Genomic DNA, 10209 nt, shown 5'->3' with positions numbered 1-10209 from the left:
AGAGGGTGAAAAATTAAGAAAGAACTTACTTACCCATCCAGCGCTCCAGCAGCGGTAAGTATGTCTTCTTTCCTCCAGGTTCTGGCAGCGGAGGAAGGATGAGCCAATCAGGGCTCTTCTTTCCCTGCTGGCCAATCAGCGGCCGGGTACACGAGCCAATCGCGGCTTGTGCCCGGCCGTTTAAAAGATTGGCGCCGACGCGAGTCAATTGGCGCTCGCGCCGGCTGATGCCGTCACGCCGGCGACTATATAAGTCGCCGGGCGGCGCCATTTTGCCAGAAGAGAGTCAGCGGTGGAGGGAGAAGGACGTTGTGGGACGTCCGGAGCGCATCAAGAAGAAAAGAAGCCGCCAGAGCAGAGATCATCGGCGAGGAGCCCTTGTAAGGGCTGAGAGCGCCCCCGCCAAACAGCCAGCAACAGCGCCGAACAGGAGAAGAGGCGCCGCTGGCTGGAGGGTCTGGAAGACCCGGAGAAAGAAGAAGGAAGATGGCGTGGCAAGCTGAGAGTCCTGCGCAGAGCAGGTAAGTAGCCTCAGCGTTGAGTCTGGCACTAGGCCCGTGGCCACAGTCGGGCACAAGGCCCGTGGGGACAGTGTATTAGGGGCACAAGGCCCAGGGACCGGGCAATAGGCCCCTATGAAGTAGTGGGCCAGTAGGCCATATTGATAAAGGGCACAAGGCCCTGTTAGTTAGCTAGGTAGGGGACGTGAGGGCCCCAGGTGCAAGGGCACAAGGCCCTTAGGTAGGTAGTGGCCTAGAGGCCATAGGAAAGGCCACAGGGCCTGGTTAGGGGGCTGATAGCCCATAGGCTGAGAAGGGCACAAGGCCCTAGTAGTTAGAGAGGGAGGTCTCAAGGCCTGAGTAGGTAGGGGCTAGCTCCCCTAGGTAGTAGGGCACAAGGCCCTTAGTTAGAGGGCTCAGAGCCCTGAGTTAGAGAAGGGGCTGAGGCACATAGTCAGAGCACAAGGCTCTGTAGGCCGCTGTGCACGAGGCACATGGTGTGAAGGGCAGATGGCCCTGGTGGTGTGATAGAGGCGTGAGAGCCTTGTGAGTGTAGGTGCGTTCCTGTGTGAGGTGAGCACACGGAGTTAGGAGGTGCAGTAGAGCGGAGGCTCCTGTGGTGCTGTAGCAACCGGCTGGTTGGCTAGCAGCGGTGTGCTCTGGTGAGTAGTGTACAAAGTACTGTATTACTGTATTCTGTCTGTGCGGCGAGTATTGTCTGTATTACTGTAGCTTTGGGGGTGCTACATAATTGTGTCATGGGGCAAGACGTCAGGCCCCCATTAAAGGTAGGCTCTTGTTCCCTGTGTTTTCCTGTACTAACCCGTGCTGTGGGGACAAGTGTAGTTACCAGCTTACACATAGTCAAGGGAAGAACATACATAGTTTTCCCGTTCCAGAGGGGGTGACTGAGTGAGTCAGTGGCAGTGCAGCACAGCTCAACGCAGTTCCAGGGCACGTCCCGTGGTTCAGGTTGAGTGTCCCAGTCCTCAGTTCCGTGCAGGTTCCCTGGCGGTTCCGGAGTGGGATACGTGTTCGATATCTGGGTGTAGGCAGTCGGGCGGTTCAGTTTTGATCGGCTGTTCCGGGCAGCAGTCTGTACGCAGGTTAGTGTGCTGTTCCACTGAGCCTCAGTCGGGCCTGGTGCAGCCGGTCCTTAGGATCCGTGGATGACCCCATAGCAAGAAGGCAGCTTCTTGGTACGGCCTGGGTGAGGGGCTTAGGAACCGCCCTCCGGTTTAGTCCATGAACACCGGCTGGTGTTCCCCGTAGTGGTTAGTGAGCAGTTCCGTTAGTGCACCACACCTAGTTAGTCATAGTTGTTTGACTTAGTTGCGTTGCCGACCATTAGAGCGTTGTTAGGGTCGGGTCGCTGTTGTAGTCAGTTTAGTTTTGTGGGTGCCCATCTTAGTCTCACTGAGAGTGCAGAGGGAGGCTGGGTGTTCCTTGTCATCCGGGTGTCGGGGAGGTGCAGGAGAACCGGATCGTAAGTGGGAGTGTCCCGGTGAGTATCATGCTTGATTCCCCCTTTCGGTTAGGTCCTCACCGGGTGGTGTGCGAGGTTCTTGTGGCGGGACTAGTCCTGGTCTCAAGTGCCTGTAGTCCCCCGTGCCTTGGAAAGAGCAAAGTGAGGAGGCGGCAAGAGGGCTTGGACTGAGAGTGTCCTTGTTCATTGCCGTATTCTCGGACAGCCCTTACCTGGTAGGCACGGCCGTAATCTCTGTCTCTTTCTTAGAGGGACGTGGTTGGAGGTGACAAGGGTTGTGGCTGCGGATCTGCTGGGATCAGGTCGCAGCTGGGATATCGGAGGCGGACTGGAGGTGACCATCGTTTACAAGGTAAGTTCTTTTGTGTTGCGTCTGTCCTGTTCCCCGCAGGCGCTACATTTGTACATGAAACCAACAAGCATAAAAGCCCATCACATTGCTGTAAGTCACAATCAGTGCTTCCAAATGCTCAGCTCCACACTGGTAAATATGTTACTAATAATTTTCTATATGGGCAAAGACTCTGTAAATTTGTTTAGCAGTGAGCTTCATTTGGACATTTAATAATTAACTTTTCAGACCTTTCCTTGTTTGAGAATTATGTACAACATGCTCTGGAAAAATGTTCCTAGGGGTAATTCCCAGGCCTTTGCTGAAGAGAAGACACATTGTCCTTCTAAGCCATAAGAATTATGTCAGTGTAAAAGCATTCACAGTTCAATTAAAACAGCAGATGCAGCTCAGGCATTACTAAATATCCTTAAACACTTTCTTCACAGTACATTCCACAGTCAGTGTCAGTTTGTGATAACAACAGTGGGATACACATCGCTGCCCTCCTAGAGGGCTGGCCAGCTCACACTATTATATATTAGTACTGTATTTCACAGTATACATGTTCCAGCTGGGAATATTGTAGTCACTGTAAATGACATGGGAGAATTTCCTAGAAAAGGAAGGAATGTTCTAAACGTCTTTACGCAAACATTTCAGACAACCATATTATTTATTGCTTGTAGATGCCCTGCCATTGATTTCGAAAAAATAAATTATGCTCTCTAACAGTTACACTATTATAGTTTCAGAGAAGTGTTGACCATGCTCTGTTGTCTTCTATTTTGCTGTCTGAATATGTAAGCAATGCAACATTTTCCGCATTAACAGCCTAAATAGTTGGATGGTGGAATTTTATCTCAATCTACTGTACTTATGTATACATGGTACATCTTTTACTGGCGTTATTAGTGTTCGGAAACTATTTATAGATTTGACTAACGTGTGTGTGTGTGTGTGTGTGTTTGTGTGTGTGTGTGTGTGTGTGTGTGTATAGATAGAGAGGTATTAGAAATGAGCATTTTGGATTCAGAGAAATCTCACAGATTCAAGATTTGGGTGTCACTAATTGTAGCCAGCCAGCTCACTGCAGACTTTGGCTAAAATTAGTAAAAAAAAATTTGGACAGAAGAGATCAATAAAAAATACTGTAAATGAATGTTGATGCTATAAATAGTAAATCGGAGCAAAAATAGTTCAATCAGATCATATATTTCACAATATTTAAATCCAAAACCAAAACCTTGGATTCTTGGGCATAACCTGTAACAAAACCAAAACACAAAGACGTTTTAGTATCAAACCACATCCAAAACCAAAATACTGGGGTCAGCGCACATCTCTAATAGATATTGTGGCAAAGAGGCCTATTTGCCACACCTCTCCTGTATAGGGACAAGTAAAGTCCCAGGAAATCTGCAGGCGAAAGCTGCATACCGGGTTAATTCCTTACACAGTCAAACTCCTAGCCTGCACACACACTGGTGGTCTAATGAGGTTAATTAGACCAAAGTTGTTAGGTGTTACTGATGCTGAGCAAGTTGGCCAGTGGATAGAGAGCTCGATTGTGATAGCTAGCATCAATATCATCAGGAGGTGTAGGCAACTGGGTATTGCTTACTGGTGTCATCTTGACAAGAATGTATGCTGTTATTGTGATAAGGCACTGTTTGAGTTCAAGCAAGAAGCTTTTGATGTCTGTGGGGTGTCCGTGTTACAAGGTGAATTTCTACTATATAATATATGTGTGTGTGTGTATATATATATATATATATATTATATATTATATAAATGTGATAGATTTATACACATACTTGTAGAAATATAGAACATTGTTATGTATTGTGAGAGCTAGTGCTATTAAATGTGCATAAAGTCTGGAAACTTGATTCCACTACTAATCGTTACTCTCTAAATTTCCTTCTAACCCGTCATTCTTTAGTTACTGTTTGTTTATAGTGGGGTTTTATAGTGGGGTAGTACTGCATATCTTATTTTTTACTTTCTCTTTTTTTGTAGCTAAACAATCCATTTTAGGCTGAGTGGATAAAGAACAGAAGATTTATTTGCACAATTTGGACGTGGCCCAGAAAGTCATAGGAATACATCTACAAAAACAAAATCATCTCGGTTGTAATTGGATATTGGACAGGCAGTCACCCTTTGTTTGCAGTGTTGTTTATGACAACATTCTAACTGCTGAGGGCTGATTCAGACCAGGAATTAAATGGCCAGATGGCACAACGCAATTGTCCTCTTTTGCTGGGCTTAGCAGAGGCTGCCTGCATTTCATCCAGTGCATTTTAGGCATACCTATTATAGATTATAGTGTCAGACTGTCTGAATGAAATTTACTAGCCTTGAAAGTGTTGGTAAAATGCATGTGATAAACACCAGAGAGTAGAGAGTATGAGCCCAAAGATTAGTACAGACTGGATATTTCCAGAAATAAAAAAATGCAACGAGGGACAATATCAGGACTGTTTTTACCGTAGAGGCAAACTAAGCATGTCCCTACAGCATCATATGAGACAGGATTAATACGTTTTTATTGATTTTATTCTTTACCTTTCGTTCTCTTTCTTTGGTTTGTACCTAGATTTCCTTTGCGGCAGTTTTGCAAAGTAAGTTTGACGCATTGGTGGAGGAGCAGCAGTTTGCACTAGCAGAGGGGAGGAGTTGATGATGATGTTCCTAACAATATACGGAATAGGCACACAGGTGTACCACATATTGCAGAGCAGTACAGGATGGAGGTATCATTTTGAGTTGTAAGATTTTTATAGTGTGATAAAGGGTGGGCTGGTGTGGACACATTTTCAGGGGCTTTACTTGCTGTGAACATCCATTCTCCTTCTGAAAAATTATTTGAATTCTGCACCAGCTCAGATCCTTTCAATTAGACAAATCCGTTACCATGCATAATGCACTGTGTAAAAAAACAAACGGGTAACATATCCCCCTACTCAAATCCTCAACCACTTCCAGTGCTAGACAGCCCGAGATTCCACTATGACAAGCATATCACGAGTATATCTTAAACAGTGCATTGTATATAGGTACTGTTTTATTATAGGTGGTGAATGCACCTGCAAATACACTTCTCCGCTGAACAGTCCTATAAAAGTTATAGACCTTAAGCAGAAAAGTGTATTTATATGCACACTCTGAGGAATATAATAAAAAGCTTCACACACAAAATAATGGTACTTAATAAAAACTGTCCTGATATCTCATCACTCTCATAATTTATTTTAACCATTAATACAGCAAAACCAAGCAGTATTTTAGAAGAAAAACTGTTCTATTTTATATTATATATAAAAGTTTATTCAGTTGATAAAGGTGGTACTAAACAGGTATGTTTTACACTTTTACAAAGTACACCTCCTAATGATCAAGGTGTTTTGGGGTGTGCATTGGGTGAGTTTCATAAATAAATGGCCTCTGCTGTGTTTCATGTATTGTGTATTGAGCATTAATGTGCCAGCATACTAAAATCACAGGCTATTTACAAATACATATTAGAGTCAGGTGAAAATATAGGTTTCATTAACGCCCAGTCTGTCCCAGATACAGCAATGTGAACAGCTGGTCGTGACTGGCGTCACCTTAGTCACTTAGCAATGAATACGCCTTTTCTGCCACCACAATGGATTTATTATGGTGTCCTTACGTTCACCAGAACCACTTATATGTTTCACACTTAAATCCCATACACATGTAGCATGAGCCTCCCTGGGCTACGTAAATTCACAAACAATCATTGAGAAGACGCTAGATTAAATTTATTTAACCTGTAAAATGTTTTCAAGGATTAATTACAAAAATTAATAACAAGACATACAGTATATTGCACAAGTAAGTTTCAGAAAATAAAATAGGAAATAAAATCAGAATTACTACTTACTAGTTAAGACCTGGGGGTAAATGTATCAAGCTGAGAGTTTTCCGGCGGGTTTGAAAAACCAATCAGATTCTAGCTATCATTTATTTAGTACATTCTACAAAATGACAGCTAGAATCTGATTGGTTGCTATAGGCAACATCTCCACTTTTCAAACTCGCCGGAGAACTCTCAGCTTGATACATTTACCCCCTGGTGTGTGAGGGAACACATTTGAGAAGTATGGGACATTTCAGTCTTGATAAACCCCTCATGAAAATGGACACATTATTGTCTAAGGCAGAAGATTTTTACCCCTTTTTACAGGGTCTTCACCCCCCACCTAAGGAATTACATTTTCAATTAAGTCAGATTGATTCCCAAAATGACACATAGCTTTTCAAAGTGAATTACCTATCATTGAGATATATGTTTGGGCACTTCAGAGAATCTCTCACCTCTGCGTTGCTTTAGTGGCAAGATGTTTTACAATTTTGGGCTTCAAACTCCTCCAAGACCCTTATCTATCCCGGGCCTGGCTAGTTTCAAAAGACTAATGACACTGCCATAAATCAAACTCATGTCCTCTAGCAAAGCACACGTTGAGATTACATTACAAGGTTACATAAAATATTCACATTGTCATACATGAATTCAACAGAAAATAACACTCAGTCATTAGATATACTACATAATCATAATATGAATGAAGCATTTTGTGGGACAGTGACATAGGGGGACCATCAGAAGTACCCCAAGAAGAGGCACCAGTGCAAGTGAGAGCATGGAGGAGTGGACAAGTGTATGAGAGCTGCACCTGGACAAGAGGGGAGAGTCAACACCAGCAAAGGTTCCAAAAGAAGGGAATCTTTGGATGAGAGTGCCTGGAGGCGCTTGCCTGGAAGAGAGACAAGGATTGGCAGACAGAGACCCTTGGAGGGAGTGAGTATGTATGACTGGAAGCCACAAGGAAAGAGGGCACTGTATTGAGCCCCCTTGGAAAGTGTCCCAGGGAGGTCACTGCAACTAAGCATCGGGACTGCTCTGGAGGGAAGGAGTTCCCCCAGTGAGGCACAGAAAGAACCCTGTGATTGTGTAACAGTAACATCAAGAGAAGCACAGTCCATGGCTATTGTCCATTTGATTTCACAGTAACAGCAGTGTAGTTTAAAAGTAATTAATGGTCCCTGGATATTAGGATGTTATTTATGAAAGTGACAGTGTGGCCATCAGCAGTAAGACTGGAGTAGAAGGGTCCCTGAATTGGCATGGTGTGCACAGTGACACGGAGAATCCCTGTATAGTGGGATGTTGTTAGTCCTGGTTGGAGTGAGTGGAAGAACTTCTGAAATATGTCTATTGTTTGGTGACACCTGTGAGAGAGAGTCGGGTATTATCAGAATGTGTGGAGCAACTGCACCCAGTGACACCGGGTATGCAGCAGTGTCATTCTTGATAATGGACTTAATTAAGAAATGTGCAGGTGGACTAAGCTGGAGAAAAGCAGTGATTTTAAAAGTCTTAACATCTGGTGAAGTTACGTGCTGGAGGCTTATGGGAGAAGCTATACCTGCAACTGTTATGATATGTACTGGAGGGGTTTGGTGTTTTCTATATGGTACACCGTTGCATCCATTAAGCTTGTGTGCAGGAGGACATGGTGTTTGAATAAATTGTACATTTCTTTTTCTAAGAGAGGGTCTGGCATCCAATATTTCTTTGACATTGCACTGGACGAACACTAGTGTTCACTCCACTCTATTTATGTTCAATACCTGAGTATTCAGGGAACCCTCTGATTTCAGGTACCACACCCAACAGATACGGGAGTGTTTGTCTTTAATTACAGTGTATAGGTAAAATGTGATATTTGCATAGTACTGTCACTTCATCACATTATATTATGTGCAAATAGCGGAATTCAGTTCAACGCAAAGTCCCGTCATCAATCAAATGAGTATTCGAGGGGACTTGTAATTGACTAAAGGTCATCTACAAACCAGAGAATGCATAAACACAGAGCATATTGGTTTGCATAAATGTGCCTATTTTTTTTTACCATGTGCTTACACATATATAGGAATACAGTCTGCTTTTATAAAATTCCATCATATAGATGCTTATTGTAGCTATTTACAGGATTGCATCTATGATAGAAACACAAAAAATGGTGGAGCACTGGAATGGTGGAGCGTTTCCAGCGCTCCACCATTTTTTTGTGTACTTGTTAGCTTCTGTGAATCCAGATCCCCTATTGGTTAGAGCTGTGGACCAGATTATTGCAGTGGCTTTTGGTCCCTTAGCATCCTTTAGTTTGTTCTTTATCTGTGATAGGAATACGTATTTTGGCAAAAGAGAATATGTAATGTCAAAGTTTGGCCTACTAACACCTCCCTAACTGTTCTTTTTTTTATTACATACTTAATTCATAAATATTCCTGGGGGGAAAAACAACACCATGGTATGAGAAATCAGAAACTAATATCCAGGCCCGTTACTACCAGAGTGCTTTGAAGATCAGTACACTGTTCCCATTTTTGTGAAAGTAAATTATTTTGTGCAAATTACTAGGTATTATTGCATTTTTTCTCAATGCATTTGCTTTGCTCTGCTCAATATTTAGGAGGCGTTGGCAGCTCTGCTGGTACATCGAAATAGTCTGTGTCTGGCTACAATGGCTATTTCTGCCATCATAGGTTATTTTCTTTAAAGCATTAATGGAAGAGAATCGGTCACCAGCTTATGTTTTGGCTTTTCTTGTGTTTACTGTGTCTTCTGATCTATGCATGCGGAAAAGTACAGTTTTATTTTTTGCCCCCCTTTGGCTAGGACAGCGCTTGAAAAATAGCTAGCTGACTATACAAATAGCTCATCTTGTCTCCTGGATTTGCTTCCTCCATGTAGCCTCCCTGCCTCGCAAATGCTGATGAGCTGTAGCTAGCGTCTGGAATCTAGCAGAGTGCTATCCTGGGAAAAGAGAAAACATAAGGGATGAAAAGCGCTACCTCTGGCGAAGATGGGTGTTTTCAAAGGAGATAGGACTTTGTTGGATACATCAAGGGCTCAAGATTTCTTGGGTCTCGCCAGTGAAAGCGTCTGCATGAGGAAGCCTATCTAACAAGGAAGGTGGCAGTACAAGTCCTGCCGCAGTTCTTCGTCTGCTATTGCCAGACCAGGAAGAAAATCATCATAATGCTTTATTATTTAAATACAGCATTTTTTTCAATTTGGAATTCTTTTGAAATATTCTTTTTCTTTTTCTATGTTTATGTTTAACAAGTTCTTTTTTTTATTAGTTGAACTTAAGCCCAAGCCTAGGCTTTCAACAACACATTTTTCTCTATTTGATGGATAGTGTTTATTAAAATGTTCATTACACCAAGTGCCTTCTACTGTATTCAAGCATATTTCCTTTGTGCAAAAAATATGTTTGAAAGATCAACCTATTGCAAAAAATATAAAATGTTTATGCTACATGCTCACATCTCCTCATGCAATTCTCTAGAGAAATGCATGCTAATCAAATATTTGTAGTATGAAAATTAGGAAATGAACAAGCAGGGTCGAGCAAATAGCCAAGTTTGAGATAGAAGTAGGAAAGGGGAAGGAAAATAAACTTACTGAAGTATTTTGGAAGGATGTGGAGACTGAACTAGCAGCTGCAACATGTAAGTTTTTGGGCAACAGCACCAGAATATTTACTCACTGCAGGAAAGAGGGCAGGTTAGCTGACTGTCACTATATGTATGTGTCTACTGTCTATATGGATACAGCAGCCAGCTGGATGGACAATATTGCCTTCTCTAACCCAGGTGATAAATGAAGATGGACAAACAATCCCATATAAACAAAATTATATAATAAATAAAAACCATATTCCTAATTTCTTAATGTGGGCATAATTTAGCCAGACCTAATACACCCTTAATGATTCTTTATCTAATCTTTATTCTGATCATGAAAACATCTGCCCCCCTATGGCACAGTGTTCCTCTTTTTTGTG

General features: G+C 42.7%; 1 long non-coding RNA gene across 1 annotated transcript; it reads left to right on the top strand.

Annotated features, from left to right (window-relative positions):
* The first annotated feature begins 2067 nt into the window (after nt 1-2067).
* On the top strand, nt 2068-9588 carry LOC142142837 (uncharacterized). The gene is made up of 4 exons (XR_012689350.1): nt 2068-2338; nt 4340-5076; nt 6934-7148; nt 9036-9588. It is a non-coding gene; the product is annotated as an uncharacterized LOC142142837 (long non-coding RNA).
* The last annotated feature ends 621 nt before the right edge of the window (nt 9589-10209 follow it).

Source organism: Mixophyes fleayi, chromosome 3 (assembly GCF_038048845.1).
Source record: "Mixophyes fleayi isolate aMixFle1 chromosome 3, aMixFle1.hap1, whole genome shotgun sequence".
Lineage (NCBI taxonomy): Eukaryota > Metazoa > Chordata > Amphibia > Anura > Limnodynastidae > Mixophyes > Mixophyes fleayi.
Note: the sequence above shows the minus strand (reverse complement) of the source record. Positions and strands in the feature narration are given on the sequence as shown.